The sequence below is a fragment of the Phacochoerus africanus genome, chromosome 2 (assembly GCF_016906955.1).
Source record: "Phacochoerus africanus isolate WHEZ1 chromosome 2, ROS_Pafr_v1, whole genome shotgun sequence".
NCBI lineage: Eukaryota > Metazoa > Chordata > Mammalia > Artiodactyla > Suidae > Phacochoerus > Phacochoerus africanus.
Window position 1 is genome coordinate 228,770,158 of NC_062545.1, and position 20,303 is coordinate 228,790,460.

The window sequence follows — 20,303 nt, forward strand, 5'->3', positions numbered from 1 at the left end:
TCCCCCCTGAAATTTATATGTTGAAACCTAATGTGATGGTATTAGGAGGTGGGTGTTTGGCAGGTGATTAGTTCATGAGGCAGAGTCTTCATGGATGGGATTAGTGAACTAATAAAAGAGGCTCAAAGCAAGCTCCCTTGCCCCTTGTGCCATGTGGGGTTATAGCTAAAATACAGCAGCCCATTTATCAACTGGGAAGCAGGTTTTCACCAGAAATAGGACCTGACTATGCTGATACCTTAATCTCAGACTTTCAGACTCCAGAACCGGAAGAAATAAATTACTGTTGTTCCTAAGGTACCTAGTCTTCACTATTTTGTACAGCAGCCTGAATGGACTACGACATTTGATAATTTAATAATAAATTGCCATTTCAAGAGTAATGACTAAAATAGTAGATAGAGAACATATAAATTCTAAATGAGAGAAGGAAAATGGGATGATAACAAATAATCATAAATGAGAATTAATAGAAAAACTAGAACAGACTACTACTAATGCACGCAAATAACAAGAAGGTAGATTAGAGTTTAAGTGTATTAGAAATTACATTGAATGTAAAAGGCCTAAATTCTCCAGTTAAATGACAAGTCTGGGAGATTGGAAATAAAATAAAACTCAAATATATGCTATTTAAGTAAGACATTTAAAACAGAATAGTAGAGGAGTTCCCAATGTGGCTCAGTAGTAATGAACCCAACTAGTATCCATGAGGATTCAGGTTCAATCCCTGGCCTCCCTCAGTGGGTTAAGGATCTGGTTATTGCCATGAGTTGTGGTATAGGTTGCAGACACAGCTCATATCTGGCTTGGCTGTGGCTGTAGCATAAACCAGCAGCTACATCTCTGATTCGACCCCTAGCCTGGTAACTTCCATATGTTGTAGGTGTGACCCTAAAAAAACAAAGAAAAAAAAAAGAATAGTAGAAATTAAAAGGATAGAAATATTTATCACATATTCCCTGATATAATAATTCCAGTGCAGATATATTAATATCAAACCTAAAAAGCTTTCAAGTAAAAAAAAAAATTACCAGTGATAGGAAGGATTACTTTCTAATGATAAAAAATTCCACCTTCTAGGTAGCCTTACGAATTTAAAATTGTATTGTAACATTGCCTAATATATGAAAAGACAAAATATTACTTTTCTCAGTAACTGACAGAAGAGGCAACAACTTTGAAATTAAGAAGGATGTTGATCAGAGTTCTCTTGTGGCTCAGTGGGTTAAGGACCTGGTGTTGTCACTGCAAAAGTTTGAATTGCTGCTGTGGTGCAGTTTTGATCCATGGCCTAGGAACTTCCACATGCCACAGGTATAGCCAAAAAACAAATAAGGACGATGATCTGTACAATCAACAAAATTGATCCAATGAAAGGCATATATTCCTGAATTAAACATTTACATAGACATATTCTTTCAATATACACAGATTTATTTTAAACTATTGATGATATAGTGGTCATAAAGCAAGTCATATATTCTAATGAACTGAGTTCATTATAAAATGAATTCATTATAAAATATTCCTCTGAGCATAATTCAATTAAACCAGTAAAAAGTCACAATATATGTGAGAATTTAGAAATAAAAATTTTAAATAAATTTTAAAAATCACCTGGAAGTAAAATGTTGTCTTTTGCCTTTGTATAAACACTTTATCCCCCCTTGCTGTATAATTCTATGCATTGTAACATTTTCATGTCCACCATCAAAAACATGTACAGAGTAGTACCATCAGTCCTCAAAAATATTCCTTGAACTACTGTATCTTTAAAATTACATCCTCTTATTGCTCATAATCATTGCTAATCATTGATAACTTCTGTATCCTACAGATTTGACTTTTATAGAATGTTGTAATAATGGAATCTTATCTTTTGAAACTAATTCATACTCAGCATAAAGATTTCAGATATATCCAAAGTCTTGCACATTTCAAAAGTACATTCCTTTTTCTTTTTGAATAGCACTCCACTATACGGATAAACAAAACTATATTTTGTTTTTCTATTCATTACTTGAAGGACATTTGGGTTGCTGATGGTTTTTATCAATTATCAAGAGAGCCAGTATGAACATTTATGCTCAGGTTATTGTATAAGTCTATGTTTTCACTTCTCCAGAGTAGATATCAAGGCATGGGACAGTTGAATCCTATGGAAACTGCCAAACTTCCCCCTCCCCTTTGGCAACCACAAGTCTCTTCTCCATGTCCATGATTTTCTTTCGGGTGGAAAGCTTCATTTGTGCCATATATTCCTGAATTCCAGATATAAATGATATCATGTGGTATTTACTTTGTCTATCTGACTTACTTCACTTACCATGAGTTTCTAGTTCCATCCATGCTGCTGCAAATGACATTATTTTATTCTTTTTTATGGCTGAGTAGTATTCCATTGTGTATATATACCACTTCTTCTGAATCCAATCATCTGTCGATGGACATTTGGGTTGTTTCCATGTCTTGGCTATTGTGAATAGTGCTGCAATGAACATGTGGGTGCATGTGTCTCTTTCAAGGAAAGCTTGTCTGGATATATGCCCAAGAGTCAGATTGCTGAGTCAAGGTAGTCTTATGCATAGTTTTCTAAGGTACCTCCATACTGTTTTCCATAGTGGTTGTACCAATTTACATTCCCACTAACAGTGCAGGAGGGTTCCCTTTTCTCCAAAACCTCTGCAGCACTTATTATTTGTGGACTTATTAATGATGGCCATTCTGACTGGTGTGAGGTGATATCTCATGGTAGTTTTGACTTGCATTTTTCTAACAATCAATGATGTTGAGCATCATTTCATGTGCTTGTGGGCCACCTGTATATCTTCCTTGGAGAAATGTCTATTCATGTCTTTGGCCATTTTTTAACTGGGCTGTTGGTTTTTTTTGCTGTTGAGTTGTGTGAGTTGTTTGTATGTTTTAGAGATTAAGCCCTTGTCAGTTGCATCATTTGAAAGTATTTTCTCCCATTCTGTAAGTTGTCATTTTTTTAATGGTTTCCTTTACTATTCAAAAGCTTTTCAGTTTGATTAGGTTCCACTGGTTTATTTTTGCTTTTATTTCTGTTGCCTCGGGAGACTGACCCAAGAAAACATTTTTCTGGTTTATATCAGAGAATGTTTTGTTTATGTTCTCTTCTAGGAATTTGATGGTGTCTCATTTTACATTTAAATCTTTAAGCCATTTTGCGTTTATTTTTGTGCATGGTGCGAGGGTGTGTTCCAGTTTCATTGATTGACATGTGGCTGTCCACTTTTCCCAGCATCACTTACTGAAAAGACTGTCCTTTTCCCATTTTATATTCTTGCTTCTTTGTTGAAGACTAATTGACTGTAGGTGCCTGGGTTTATTTCTGGGTTCTCTATTCTGTTGCATTGGTCTGCATGTCTGTTTTGATACCAGTACCATGCTGTCTTGATTACTGTGGCTTTGCAGTATTGCCTGAAGTCTGGGAAAGTTATGCTTCCTGCTTGGTTTTTGCTCCTCAGGATTGCTTTAGCAATTCTGGGTCTTTTGTGGCTCCATATAAATCTTTGTATTATTTGTTCTAGTTCTGTGAAAAATGTCATGGGTAATTTGATAGGGATTGCATTGAATCTGTAGATTGCTTTGGGTAGCATGGCCATTTTTACAATATTATTTTTTCCAACCCAGGAGCATGGAATATCTTTTGATTTCTTTGAATCCTATTTAATTTCCTTGATTAAATTTTCATAGTTCTCAACATATAAGTCTTTCATCTCCTTGGTCAGGTTTATTCTCAGGTATTTGATTTTTTGGGGGCACAATTTTAAAAGGTATTGTATTTTTGTGTTCCTTTTCTAATATTTCATTGTCAGTGTACAGAAATGCAATGAACAACTTTCTAGAGACTTACAGTGTGCCAAAACTGAATCAAGAATAAATAGATCAACTGAACAGACCAATCACTAGAAATGAATTTGAATATGTCATAAAAACACTCCCTACAAATAAAAGTCCAGAACCAGATGGCTTCACAGGTGAATTCTATCAAACATACAAAGAGGAAATTATACCCATGATCCTTAAACTTTTCCAAAGGGTTGAAGAAAAAGGAACACTCCCAAAGACATTCTCTGACACCATCATCACCCTAATACCAAAACCAGACAAAGATACCACCAAAAAATAAAATATAGGACAATATCATTGATGAATATAGACATAAAAATTCTCAACAAAATTTTAGCCAACCAAATCCAACAACATATAAAAAAGATCATACACCACGACCAAATGGGATTCATCTCAGGTTCACAAGGATGGTTCAACATATGCAAATTAATCAAAACCATACACCACATTAACAAAAGAAAAGTCAAAAACCATATAATTATCTCAATAGATGCATAAAAAGCATTTGACAAAATCCAACATCCATTCATGATAAAAACTTACCAAAGTGGGTATAGAGGGAACATAGCTTCACATAATAAAAGCCATTTATGAAAAACCCACAACCAATATAATACTCATTGGAGAAAAGCTGAAAGCCTTCCCACTAAAATCTGGAATAAAATAAGGATGCCCAATCTCACCACTGTTATTCAACATAGTATTGGAAATCCTAGCCGCAGCAATCAGACAAATGAAAGAAATAAAAAGTATCCAAATTGGAAGAGAAGAGGAAAAATTGTCACTGTATGCAGAGAACATGATACTATATATAGAAAACGCTAAGGACTCAACCCAAAAACTCCTGATCAACAATTTCAGCAATTAGGATTCAGGATACAAGATTAACATTGAGCTAATTTTTAAACTGGATTGTGTTTTCTTACTTTAGAGTTTTGAATGTACTTTATTTACTCTGGATATCTGTTCTTTGTGGATATATAATATAAAAATATTTTCTTTCATTCTGTGGCTTGCCATCTCATTCTCTTAAAAGATCTTTCACAGCACTTTTTTTGTGAAGTACAATTTTTTTTTTCTTTTATGAATTATGCTTTTGGTATTAAGTCTAAGAACTTATCACACCAAACCCAAGCTCACAAAGATTTTCTCCCATGTCCCTTCCAAAAGTTTTATATTTTTACATTTAGATACACAATTCACTTTGAGTTAATTTCTCTATAAGACATAAAATTTACAAGTTTCATTTCTTTAGCCTATGAATCTCTAGTTGTTCCAGTGCAATCTGTTGAAAAGACTAGTCTTTATTCATTGAATTGTTCTTGTACCTTTGCCAAAAATCATCTGGTCATATTTATATGGATCTATTTCTAGAATCTCTGTTGTATTCTTTTGCCTATGTGTGTATTCCTTCATCAATATCATACTGACTTGATTACCATAGATTTTTAAAACTTAAAATTAGTAGTGTAATTCCCCCAAATTTATTCTTTTAGAATTCTTTTAGCTATTCTAGTTCCTTTGCTTTTCCTTACATATTTTAGAGTTAGCTTGTATATATCTGAAAAAAAAAACTTGCATAGATTTTGATAAGAATTGTATTAAATCTATAAAATGCTTTGGAAAGAATTAGCATCTTTAAGTTGAGACAATCAATGAAAATGGTAGTGCTGGTCATTAATCTAGATCTTAATTTATGTCATTCATCACATTTTTTAGTTTTCAACATATAGATCCCCCAATGCTTTGATATATTTATAGCTAAGTATTTTAATTTTGGGAGGTTATTGTGTTTTCATGGTATTTTAAGGATTTTCTCTTTTAAAAATAGTTTTTATATTCTAACTTTGAATGCTAGAGCATAGAAATAAGATTAGTTTTCTATGTGTTGACTTTGTAATTACAATCTTGCTAAACCCATTAGTTCTATAATTGCTTATAGATTCTTGACAATTTTCTACTTAGATGATCATGTTTTCTGTGATTAAGGAAAGTTTTATTTATGCACCCCATCTACATGATTTTATTTCTGTTTTTGCCTTATTACTTTCACTAAGGCAAAAAATACATTTTATAAAACAATATATTTCAGAGTTCTGTCATGGCTCATTGGTTAATGAAACTGACTAGCATCTATGAGGACACGGGTTTGATCCCTGGCCTTACTCAGTGGGTTAAGAACCTGGCACTGCTTTGAGCTGTGGTGTAGGTCACAGACATGGCTTGGATCCTGTGTTGCTGTGGCTGTGTTGTAGGCTGGCCGCTGTAGTTCCAATGTCTCATTTGAGCCCTAGCCTGGGAACTTCTATATGCTGTTGAGTGTGGCCCTTAAAAAAATGGATTTCAACTTACATTTCCAGGACAAAATAAAGTAAGTTCACTTTTCTCTCTTTTTCCTACTAATACAACTAAAATCTATGGACATTGTATTTGAAACAAATTTAAAACTCTGAAAGGTAGAGAGAAGGTAATTTATAACCTTAGAACCTGAAGAATAACCTGGAAGTGGATTTCCTGGGTTTTTTGTCTAATATAGCACAAATTATATGCTGGAAAAACTGGAAATCTAGAAACACAAATAGACACAAAGCTCTAGGGAAAGCCTTCTCTCCCTAGCCAAACGGCCAGGAAAAGGGAAAGCCTAACAAGATAGCAAAATTTTAGATAATGTCATACTGTTGAAATACTATGGATTCTACCCTCACTCCCACAGTTAAGGCCAAGTGTGGGCCTAGATGTTTTCCCCTCACCCCACTATAATATGGTATCATTTTCCTTCCTTCAGAGTGATCATCCCCAGTGGGGATGTAAGACTTTCATCTCTGCTGCCCCACCACACACATGGTGATGTCAGTGCTGATCACATCAGGAGCAGTAATGAAGTCCCCTCTCCAGCTAAGGCAGAGGTCTCCCAGGGAGTCTGACCTTCCACCTCTACACATTTCCCCCCGAGAAGACTCAAAGAAGGCCAAGTAAGAAACCTTAATATCCATCCCCCTCTTGGGATTAGGGAGGTTGCTTCACCCCTTTCTCTCAATATTATAGTATCATAAGGTTTTCTAAAACAAGATTGACATTCAAGCCAGAGTCTCAGAATGCAATACCCAAACTGTCTGGGATACAATCTCTTAACAGATTAATGGCTAAACAAATGACGGTGTGTCCGTACCAGGGGATACTATTCAGCAATACAAAGGAACAAACAAATTGGTACATGCAACAACTTGCATGGGTCTCAGAGCATTGTGTTGAAGGAAAAATGGTAATCTCAAAAGTCCACATAATATATGATTCCTTTTATGCAATATCAAAAGGCAAAATTATAAGGATGGAAAATAGATCAGTGGTTGTCAGGATTACAGATGGTGGGGGACCAGGGATGGGTATACCTGTAAAGGAGTAGAACCAGGGAGATCTTTTTGTGAAGGAATATCCCTGTATCTTGATGACAGTGGTAGTTATACCAAAAAAATATACACACACACACACATATATATGTATATATATGCACACACAAATATATATACAAATTATATATATGTATTAGTTTTGATCCTATATATACACACCACATATATGATAAAAAGGACACAGAAATAATTATTGAAAGAATGATATATATATATATATACACACACACACATATATATATATGACAAAAAGGGCACAGAAATAATCACACATATTGTATCAATTTCAGTTTGCTGGTTTTCATATGGTACCAAAATTACATTAGATATAATCATTGAAAGAAACTGGGTGAAGTGTACATAGTGCCTTCTTTGCAACTTCCTATGAATCCATCATTATTGCAAAATAAAAAGTTTGAGAAATCAAACTGAAAACTCTATGTATTTAGGAATGATTGTTAGTGGAAAATAGAAAATATTCTGCAGTTAAAGATAATAAAAACGATTCAAAATTGTATGTTGCAGATAATGCAATATATAGAGAAATCTGTAGCCTTAAATTCATATGAAAGAATGAAAGAATGGTTGAAAACTGTTGAGTTGAAAATTTGTCTCAGGAAGTTAGAAAAAGACAAGCAAAATAAATCCAAAGAAATGCTGAGGAAGGATAACATAATAAATGGAATAAAGAAAGAAATATACAGTAGAAAAGGATCAAGTGTATATGATCATCTGTACAGGGCTTGTTAAAACATATTGCTGGATCCCACCCCCAAATCTGTTTCAGTGGCTCTGGAGTGCCAAATTATGATTCTTTTAAACAAATAACACAACTGAGAAAACTCTGAAGAGATTGAAAAAGAGCAGAAATAATTTAAAATTATATCAATAATGAAAAAAGAAACATTACTACAAATGCTACAGACATTAAACAGATGAGGACATTATTATAAATGACATTTATCTAAATTTTTGAAAGTTTAAATAGATGTTTTCTCTAATCTGTAATTTACCAAATCTAGGTGTAGAAAATTGGGAAACCTGAATAGTTCAAAGCTATTTAAAAATTTAATATGTATCAAACACCTTTTTATAATGATAGATAAAAAAAGTGTATTATAGGAAACATAACAATATTTTAAAGGTAGGAGGGTGTCCACTGCAAAACTTTTCCATTTTGCTATGTGTTTTTGAAGTTTATTATAATTGAGATGTTGGGATAAAAATCTTTATATACACATTCACACATAAACACATAAACATATGCACATAGATACAAACAAATTAATATCCCTTAATTAAGAAAAAAAGCATTAATGAAAATATATTTCCTATCCTACTCAAAGTTTTCCAAAGTACAGAAACCAAAAGTTCCCCAACTTAATTTTTACAACACCTGCATACTCTTGATACAAAAATCTCACAAAAATAATATTTAAAATAAAAATTGTTGACCAAATTTACTCATTCATGAACTGAGATATACAATTAAATCTGAATTCTGTGAGTCTACAGATAGACAAATAGATAAATTTGTTTATCAAGATTGATTCAACATTAAAAAATCAACTAGTTTATTTCATTGCCTTAAACAGACTAAAATAAAAATTATATAATAATCTTAATAGCTGCATAAAAGCACTTGATCAAATTTAAAATCAATTCATAGTTTTAAACAATTGGTAGAAAACAAAAATTGAAATGTACTCCCTCAATATAAAAACAAGTACATACCAAAATAAACCAACAATGCAACCAAAAAGAAATAGGAAAAAAAACCCATAACCTGCTATAAGCATCATACTTAATTGTTAAACATAAAAATTGTTCCTCTTGAGATCAGGAACAAAACCAGAACGCCTGTTATAATCACTTCCACTCAACATATTATTAGATATTAGAGTATAGCACAATAAAAGGAATAACTTTAAGTAATAAAAAGAAACAAAATATCTTTATGCACAGATGATATAGTTAGTATGTTGAAAATATTAAAGAATCTATAGTAAATAAATTAAAATTAAGGAGAGTTTAACAAGGTTGTTGGATAAAAAATTTCTACATAGCAATTATTTTTCTATATATCACAAACAAAATCAAATTTAAATTTTGATAGAATTTATAATTACATTAAAAGCTACCTATCTATCAACTATCTAGGATTAAATATAATAAATGTGTACAAAATAATTAGGGATTTATTTTGATGCATCAAAGATGACCTAAATAAATGAGACCTTAATTGTACAAGGCAGTAGTTCTCATAGAATTAGATCACCAGGTAACTTATTAGAAATGCAAGTTCTTGGGTCCCATTTCAGAACTACTGAAATAGAAATTCTGGGAATGGTCCAACAATCTCTTTTAACAAGCCCTATAAAGATGATTCTGATTCATGCTGGAATTTGAGAACTACTAATCTAGAAGTGTGAAGATTCATATGCAACAGGATACATGATCAAGAAAGTTTATGGCAGCATTGCTCATCATCCCAGACTGAATACCATGCGCATGCCAGTCAGCAGTAAATTGTGGTATACTGTAAAATGGTAGGCTGGAAGTAGTAAAAATGAATGAACAACAGATGCACACTACAATATAGAAGTATATAACATACATATTGTTGAGTGAATAAAGAAAAACACAAAATAATGTATTCTGTTCATTTATTTTAACATAAATTTTGAAAAGAGGCAAACCAAGCTGCTAAAGAAGCATACACAGATGACAGAACCAAAAAGAAACAAGGACATGAGGTTCTTTCTCAACCTATTCTCTGTTATTTTTTACAATAAAAAAATCTAAAATTAAAGCTGAGAAATGCGAAGGTAGGTAAGGAAATCCTGATGCTTATTTAGAGATATTCTGAGGTTTATCCTTTTCTTTCATTTGAGAGATATTCCTTTGTTTCTTCATTTTGCTCAACTGTCTATGTAGGTTTCTTTGCAATAGATAAAGCAATCCCTCTCTCAGTCTTGAAGGAGTGGCCTTGTGTAGGAGACAAAACTTTCCTTCTAATCCCACCCTATCTCTTGGTTGTCTCTCAAACCTTTGCGATTGTCTAAGCAGCCTATTATATTTTTAATAGCTCTTAGTAGTTGAGGGTGTGCCAAGATCTGTCAGTGTCCCAAAGGGAAGAATCTCTGTCAGCACCTAGATTCAGGCTCATTGGAAGCCAGACCCTCAGGCAGCAGCTTTTAAAGTATGCAAATATATATACGGTAGGACTGTAGACATAAGTTGCACTGGCTACCAGAGTCAGGTAATCTGGAGGTGACCTCTGGGCAGCACTTGCAAAAACTGGGGCACCAGTTATATGGAGAGTACAGAAGCTTTTTTTCTGGGGGATATCAGCAAGCTGTAGTGAGGTAAACCAAGAGCACAAAGATGGTGGCCACTGGCCTACATCCCAGCATCTTAGGCCTACAGGTGTGTTCCAAACCTGAAGTCTCCTTTCTAGCTAAAGCTCCAGGACAAGCATATTCTCTTTCACAGAAAGACTGGGAATATGTTTCAGTCTGCTCTCTCTGCAGTGCCCTGGGGGTGGTAGCCTGCCAAACCTCTCCCAAATTGCTACAGTACCATAGGATCCAGGAATGCAAATCCTCCTAGCTTCCAGAGCCAAGTGAACAAGGATGACTTCCTGGTCAGCAGTCATAAAAATTCCAGGGGACCAAGCATATATAAAAACTCTCTGGTGAGATACTGATTCCTTAGAGTTCAGCAGTGGTAGCATTGGCAGGCTATAACAAGGCTAAAGGGGACCTTAAAAATGGTGCCCACTGGAAAAAGAAGAAATGATGGTACCCCCTGGTTAGAACAAGCCATAGGCAAAAACTAAAATGGCATCTACAAGTCTCAGTCCCAAATAATGTTCCATCAGCTTCTATGGGTGTGTTAAATTAGATGCCTGCCCTTCAGACTGATGCTTTAATATAAGCAAATAAGCCTTTCTCACTTTAAATCCGGGGGCAGTCGGCTGCTTCTGAGGTGGGCCTGGGGGCAGGTGAGTTTGAGCAGGCAAGCCCTTTAAGAGCTGTTTCTCAGAATGCTAAAGTTTTGGGTGTTACCTAGACCTGAGCCCATTTGGTTATGAAAGCTAGATGGGGGTGTGGGGGGGTTGGGGTGGGGGGTTCATCCCTCAGGTGCAGTCTTAAAAGTTGGAGTGTCTAATGTGAGGTTCAAACATTTTGTTCCTCAAGGAGAAGCTTGGAGTTTTGCATTCCATTCTGAATATGGACTGCTGTGTTGGAGGTGGGGTTTATAATAAGATTGTGCCCCAGCCTCTTCTAACTTCTTAGATGTGTTTTTCTCATTTGCTTTATGTGCAGTCATTGCTCAGCCAGCTTTTAGAATTCTTCAGAGGAAAGTGTTCCATACATATACTCAGTGTGCCTATGGGAAGAGGTGAGTTTGGGACTTTCCTATATCACTACCTTGAATCTTAAGAGACATTGTAAAAGGAGAGAATAAAACAAATGGAAGAGACAAAAAGATTTAAAGAAATAGTAGAAAATACTTTGGGATACTAGAAATAGAGAATAACCTTAGTCATAATAAAACTAGCCAGTAAGAGCATAACAGGATAAAAAGTCTCAATGATAGAAAAATAATGATAGTGAAAACTAAGAATAAGAAAAGCAGAAAATCCTAACAGCTTCCTGAAAGAGAGGGGAAACGTAGCTGCCGATGGGCAAGAATCAGATTGATCTCTCAGAATTACTACTGACAGCTCAGATACATAAAGACAATAGGCCAATTTTCTCAATGTTCTGAGGAAAAATAAATTTGACTCTAAAATATCTTTCAAATTTGAGTGAGAAATAAGATAGTGTCATGCATGCATGGACACAGAATATTCATTGCCCACAGGTGACAAGAAAAATGCCTTAAACAGTGACTCAGATTTCCTTTTAAATTAAGAGACTAAATGAATTAATGAATGAATTAATAATGCTAAGAACTTCAGCTTAAAAAAACATTTAGCTGCATGCATTTCTCAGAGGGAAAAGGGTTACAAGTGGTTCAGTTTTTCACAATGAAGTTTCTAGTGAATTTCTGCAGTGTTTGCTTTGGAGACCCCTTTTATTGCATGTTTTGATTATAAACTTTGATTATAAACCATGTAATTTACTTCTGCATATTTTTGGCTAAGAAAAATCTCTGGTCTGATTATTGTTTCTATTTTTTATCTTATAAGAATTCTTCTAAATGTCATATGTGCTGATGTTAATTTGAGTATTTTTAATAACTGTTTATGTATAGTTACCTTTTCTTTTTTTTTTCTGGGATTCTGGGTGGGAGGGGGAGTAAATGTGTGTGCTCAGTACATCATCTCATGTACTATCCTAACTGCATATAGTATAGTCCTATGAAGGATTTTATAAAAAAAACTGGATTTAGAAGTTCTTGCAGCCCAGAGGGATAAAAAATGCAACATAGTGTCCGTGAGAATGTGGTCTCACTCAGTGGGTTAAGAATCTAGCATTGCAGGACTGCAGCATGTGTTGCAGAAGTGGCTGAGACCTGGCATTGCTGCGGCTGTGGCATAGCCCAGCAGCTGCATTTCCAATTTGATCCCTAGCATGGGAAATTCCATGTGCCACAGGTGTGGCCACCAAAAAAAGAAAAAAAAGGTGGATTCAAGGTCAGCTGCTAATCCAATCTGTTCAATAACGTCAATGTAAGGCTGAAGAAATTGGAGATGAGGTTGATAGATGATTTGCTCTGGTAGATCCAGTATATTGAGACTGAATCAATATGAAAGCTTAGTTCTAGAAAGTACTGGTGGCAAAAACTTTCCATGGAATCATACTGGATATTTGGTTAAATTACTTCTATATATTTAAATGGTTTATACCAGGTATTTACAAAATGAAAATACATGGAGTTCCTGTGGTGGCGCAGTGGTTAATGAATCCGACTAGGAACCATGAGGCTGCAGGTTTGATCCCTGGCCTCACTCAGTGGGTTAAGGATCCGGCATTGCCATATGCTATGGTGTAGGTTGCAGACACGGCTGGGATCTGGCATTGCTGTGGCTGTGGCATAGGCCAGAGGCTATAGCTCCAATTAGACCCCTAGCCTAGGAGCCTCCATATGCCACGGGAGCAGCCCTAGAAAAAGAAAAAAGACAAAAAAGCAAACCAAAACAAAACAAAAAAACAAAATGAAAAGACAGCTATGAATATGGAATTAAACATTGGGAAAGCAAATGTGACTTTTCCATAAAACTACTACCTATTTTTTTTTTCAAATAGAGAAATAAACTTCCCAACCCTCATAGCAAAAATAAAATAAAATAAAACAAAAAAATAAAAAAATTAAGCCCTCACAAACTACCCAGGGGCACTCTTGCATATAAATAGCCCTATGAGACTACAGCAGTTATTTTCCTTAAACTCACAGAATAAGAAAAATATAAGCAAAATGAAGAAGCTCAGGAACCATTCCAAGTTAAAAGAACAGGAGAATTCCCCTGAAGGAGCGGACAATGAAACAAACCTCTGTGGACTAACAGACACCAAGTTCAAAAAGGAAACATTGAAAATACTGAAGGAATTAAGAGAGAATATGAAGGAGTTAAGAGTTGATACGAACAGTAATGCAGAATACTTTATACTTTAGAAAGGAACTAGAAAATATAAATAGGAGCCAAGAATTAGAAAAAAATAGAAAAATACATTTTCAGAGGCTCAAGCTGAGTTAAAGGCAATGAAGAGCAGAATGAATAATACAGAGGAACAAATAAGTGACTTGGAAGATAGAATAAAAAAAAACATCCAATCAGGATAGCAGACAGAAAACCAAATGAAAAAAGTATAAGAGGTCTATGGGATAATATAAAGGGGGCCAATCTATGCATTATAAGGATTCCAGAAGGAAAAGTAAAAGAAAATGGAATTGAAAATATATTTGAAGAAATTATGTATGAAAACTTTCTAAACCTAAAGGAAACAGATACCAAGTTTTAGGAAGCACAGAAGGCTCCAAACAAGTTGAACCCAAACAGACCCACACCAAGACATATTATAATAAGAATGGCAAGATTTAAAGATAAAAAGAGGATTCTAAAGGTGGCAGGAGAAAGAGAAAGAGTTAATTATAAGTGAACCCCCACAAGGCTATCAGCTGATTTTTCTACAGAAACACTACAAGCCAGAAGAGAGTGGCAAGACATATTCAAAATTCTAAAAGGGAATAAATTTTGGCCAAGAATACTCTACCCAGCAAGAGTATCATTTAAAATATGAGAAAAAAAAAGATTTTTTTCAGCAAAATTTAAAAGAATGCAGCAATACTAAACTTATTCTAAAAGAAATGCTGAAAGATCTCCAAATAGGGAAGAAGTAAGAAAACACAGGATGGAGGAAATCACAATTAGAAAGTAATCCCTTAAATAAGCCAGTATACAGATTTAAAGGGGAAAAAAAAACTACTGTAAAAGTGACAATAAACACAAGGAACAGCAAAAGGATAAACATGAAGATGTAAAGAAAAGACCTCAAAATCATAAAATGTTGGGAAGGGAAGTAATAAAATCAATACTCTTAATGTTTTAGAATGTGTTTGAGCCTACAACTATCAGGCTAAAGCAAACAGATATAGGAAAGGGTTAACATACTTAAAAAACAGGGCAACTACACATCAAAACCAAAAAACACATTCACAAAAACTAAAAAGAAGAGGACACAAGCATAAAATAAAAGGAAATCATCCAACCAAAAAATGAAAAGAACAAAGGAGAAACATAAAATCAACTGCAAAGCAAGGTTAAAAATGGCAATAATTATATATTTATCAATAATTGCCTTAAATGTCAATGGACTTAATGCTCCAATTGAAAGACATACTGGATTTAAAAAAAAAAAGAGCCTACAATATGCTACCTACACAACACTCATCTTAAGGCAAAGGACACATATAAATTGAAAGTGAAGGGCTGGAAAAAGATAGTCCATGAGAATAGAAAATATAGGAAAATGTGTGTTCCAATGCTTATATCAGTCAAAATAGAGTTTAAAACAAAGGCCATAAAGAAAGACAAAGAAGGACACTATTTAATGATAAAAGAAGAGAATATTACATTTGTTAATATATATGCCCCAGTATAGGAGCATCCAAATGCATACAACAAATAGTAACAGACACAAAAAGAGAAATTGATGGGAATACAATAATAGGAGACTTTAACATGCCACTCACATCAATGGACAGATCCTCTAGACAGAAATTCAGTAAGGCAACAGATATCCTAAGTAACACAATAGAACAGTTAGACTTAATTGCTATTTTTAGGACATTACATCCAAAAAAATCAGAATATACATTCTTTCCGGAACATTCTCAAAGACTAACCACATACTGGGGCACAAACCTAACTTCAACAAATTTAAGAGTATAGAAATTATTTCAAGCATCTTCTTTGACCAAAATGGCATAAAACTAGAAATAAATCACAGGAAAAGAAATGAGAAAAAATTTACTACATGGAGACTAAACAACATGTTACTAAAAAGACTAATGGATAAATGAGGTATTCAAAACAGAAATTTAAAAAATCTTGAGACAAATGATAATGAAAACACAACCATTCAAAATCTATGGGATGCAGTGCTTGGAGGGAAGTCCATAGTGATACAGGCCTTCCTCAGGAAAAATAATCTCAAATTAATAACTTAATCAACCACCTGAAAGAATTGCCAAAAGAACAAATAAAAACTAAGCTCAGAAAAGGATGGAAATCATAAAGATCAGAGAAGAAATCAATAAAATAGAGATTCAAAAAAACAACAGAAAAAAAACAAACCAATAGCTGGCTCTTCAAAAGGGCAACCAAAATTGACAAACCTCTGGCCAGACTCACCAAGAAGGAAGAACTCAAACAGAATAAGAAATGAAAAAGGAGAAATCTCAACAGATACTGCAAAAATACAAAAAAAAAAGAGAGAGAGAATACTATGACTATTGCCAACAAATTTGACAACCTAGAAAAAACTGACAACTTTCTAGAGACATACAGCCTGCCAAAACTGAGTCAAGAAGAAATAGATCAATTGAACAGACCAATCACTAGAGATGAAATTGAATATGTAATAAAAACACTCCCTACAAACAAAAGTCCAGGACCAGATGGCTTCACAGGTGAACTCTATCAAACAGACAAGGAACTTGTACCCATCTTCTCAAATTTTCAAAAAGGTTGAAGAAAGAATCATTCCCAAAGATATTCTATGAAGCCACCATCACCCTAATACTAAAACCAGACAAAGATACTACCAAAAAAGAAAATTATAGGCTAATATCTTTGATGAATATAGAAACAAAAATTGTCAACAAAACCTTACCCAACTATATACAACAACACATAAAAAAAAGGATACACCACAACAAAATGGGTTTCATCCCAAGTTTGCAGGGATGGCTCAACATACACAAATCAATCAATGTCATACATTGTAATAAAGGAAAAATAAAAAAAACCCACATGATCATCTAAATAGATGCAGAAAAAACATTTGACAAAATCCAACATCCATTCATGTTAAAAACTCTTACCAAAGTGGATACAAATGGAACATACCTTATCGTAATAAAAGTCAGTCATGACAAACCCATACGCCAATAAAATACTCAATGGAGAAAAGCTGAAAGCCTTCCCACTAAAATCTGAAACAAGACAAAGATGCCCACTCTCACCACTGTTATTCAACATAGTATTGGAAGTCCTAGCCACAACATTCAGACTATCAAAAGAAATAAAAGGTATCCAAATTGGAAGAGAAGAGGTAAAACTGTCACTGTATGCAGATGACATGATAATATATATAGAAAACTCTAAGGACTCCACACAAAAAATACTCAAACTAATCAACAAAATCAGCAAAGGATCAGGATACATGATTAACATTCAGAAATTTGTTGCATTTCTGTATACTAACAATGAAATATTAGAAAAGGAATAAAAATACAATAGCTTTTAAAATTGTACCCCAAAGAATTAAACACCTATGAATAAACCTGACCAAGGAGATGAAAGACTTATATGCTGAGAACTATAAAACATTAATTGAGGAAATTAAAGAGAATTCGAAGAAATGGAAAGATATCCCATGCTCCTGAATTATTAAAATGGCCATACTACCAAAAGCAATCTATAGATTTATTGCAATCCCTATCAAATTACCCATGACATTTTTCACAGAACAAGAAAGAAACAACTCAAAAATTTATATGGAACCATAAAAGACCAAGAATTGCCAAAGCAATACTGAGGGGGGAAAAAATGAAAAGAAAAACACAAACAAGAGGCATAACTCTCCCAGACTTCAGACAATATTATAAAGCTACAGTCATCAAGACAGTATGGTATTGGTACAAAAACAGACAGACAGACCTATGGAACAGAATAGAGAACCCAGAAATAAACCCAGACACTTTTGGTCAATTAATCTTTGACAAAGGAGGCAAGAACATAAAATGGGAAAAAGACAGTCTTTTCAGCAAGTATTGCTAGGAAACCTGGACAGCTGCATGCAAATCAATGAAACTAGAACACATGCTAACACCATGCATGAAAATAAACTCAAAAAGGCTGAAAGACTAAAACATAAGACAAGACACCATCGAACTCCTGGAAGAGAATATAGGCAAAACATTCTCTGACATAAACTATACAAATATTTTCTTAGGTCAGTCTCCTAAGGCATTAGAAATAAAAACAAAAATAAACCAATGGGACCTAATCAAACTTGCAAGCTTTTGCACAGCAAAGGAAACCATAAAAAAATAAATAAATAAAGAGACAACCTACAGAATGGGAGAAAATAGTTGGCAATGATGCAACTGACAAAGGCTTAATTTCCAAAATATAGAAACAACTCAAACAACTCAATATCAAAAAATCCAACAACCCAATTGAAAAATGGGCAGAAGAACTAAATAGACAATTCTCCAAAGAAGACAAACAGGTGGCCACCAAGCATATGAAAAAATGCTAATTATTAGAGAAATGCAAATTAAAACTATAGTGAGGTACCACATCATAATGGTCATAGGAATGGCAAATAACAAATAGCAAATGCTGGAGAGGGTCTGGAGAACAGGGAATTCTCCTACACTGTTGGTTGGACTATAAATTGGTACAACCACTATGGAAAGCAGTATGAAGATACCTCAGAAAACTATATATAAATCTACCGTATGATCTAGCAACCTCACTCCTGGGCATCTATCCAGACAAAACTTTCATTGAAAAAGATATATGCACCTCTCTGTTCATTCACCACTATTCATAATAGCTAAGATATGGAAACAACCTAAATGTCCATTGAGAGATGAATGGATTAAGAAGATGTGGTACATATACACAATGGAATATTACTCAGCCATAAAAAGAAAAAAATAATGCCATTTGCAGCAACATTTATGGAACTAGAGATTCTTATACTGAGTGAAGTCAGAAAGAGAAAGACAAATACCATATGATATCACTTATATCTGGAATCTAAAATATGACCCAAATGAACCTATCTATGGAAAAGAAACAAACTCATGGATGTGGAGAACAGATTTGTCATTGCCAAGGGGGAAGGGCAGGGAGGGGGATTTATTGGGTGTTTGGAGTTAGTAGATGCAAACTATTGAATTTGGAGTGGATAAACAGGGGAGATGGGATTAAGATGGAGGAATAGAAGGACTGGAGCTCACCTTCTCTCATAAAAGCAACAACATTACAACCAACTGCTTAACAACCTTCAATCAAATAACTTCAAACTATCAAAAAAGATATCCTACTCCAGAAGACAAAGAGGAGGCCAAATCACAATGGTATTAGGGATGATTATGCGATATAAGCAACCTCATACCTGCCGGGTAGTTGGCCCACAGACTGGAAAGTAACTATAATGCAGAGGATCACCCAGAGGAATGAGAGTTCTGAGCCCACATCAGGTTCCCATGCCTGGGGATTTGGCATTGGGAGAAGAAGCCCTGTAGAATTTAGCATCGAGGTCCAGTGGGACTTTTGTACAGGAGCTCCACAGGACTGGGAAAAATGGAGACTTCACTCTTGAAAGGCACACATAAGCTTTCATGTGCACTGGGTCCCAGGGCAAAAAAGAGACTCCACAGGAATCTGGGTCAGACCTACCTGTGGTTCTTGGAGGACCTCCTGGGAAGCAAGAGGTGACTGTGGCTCATTGTTGGGGAAAGACAATGGAGGCAAAATCTCAGGAGTACTCTTCAGCGTGAACTCCTCTAGAGCTAGCCACTTTGGAAAAATCTGGCTCCACCCATCAGGGCTGAGAAGTCCCAGGCCAAACAACAAATGGGATGGGAACACAGCCTTACCCCTCAGCAAACAGGTTTCTTAAAGACCCCCAGGCACACAACCTACACTAATCACACCCAAAGATAAAGTCCACACAACAGAGGGATGAGAATCAGCTTCACCTACCAGTGGGCAGGCACCAATCTCTCCCATGAGGAAGCCTACAAGTCCCCATACCAACTTCAGCCACAAGGTGGGCAGACATCAGAAGCAAGAGAGGCTGCAACACTATTGTCTGCAAAAAGGAGACCACACCAAAAATCTATACAAAATGAAAAGGCAAAGAATTATGACTCAGGTAAAGGATCAAGAAAAAATCCCAGAAAAACAGCTAAATGATCTGGTGATTACCAAGCTCCATGAAAAAAATCTTTAGACTAATGGAGTAGATACACAATGAGGTTCTGCTGTATGCCACAGGGAATCATATCCAGTCACTTGTGATGGAACATGACAGAGGATAATGTGATAAAAAGAATGTGCACATATGTATGGCTAGGTCAATTTGCTCTACAACAGAAATTGCCCGAACACTGTAAATCACCTATAATAAAAATTTTTAAAAAAGAAATTAACTTCTCCCTATACTTTGGGCCGCTAAGGCATACAATTCTATATAAAGAAATAACTAAAGTATAGAAAGCATGATTTTTCTATTTTGCCAAATCACTTGGATATAA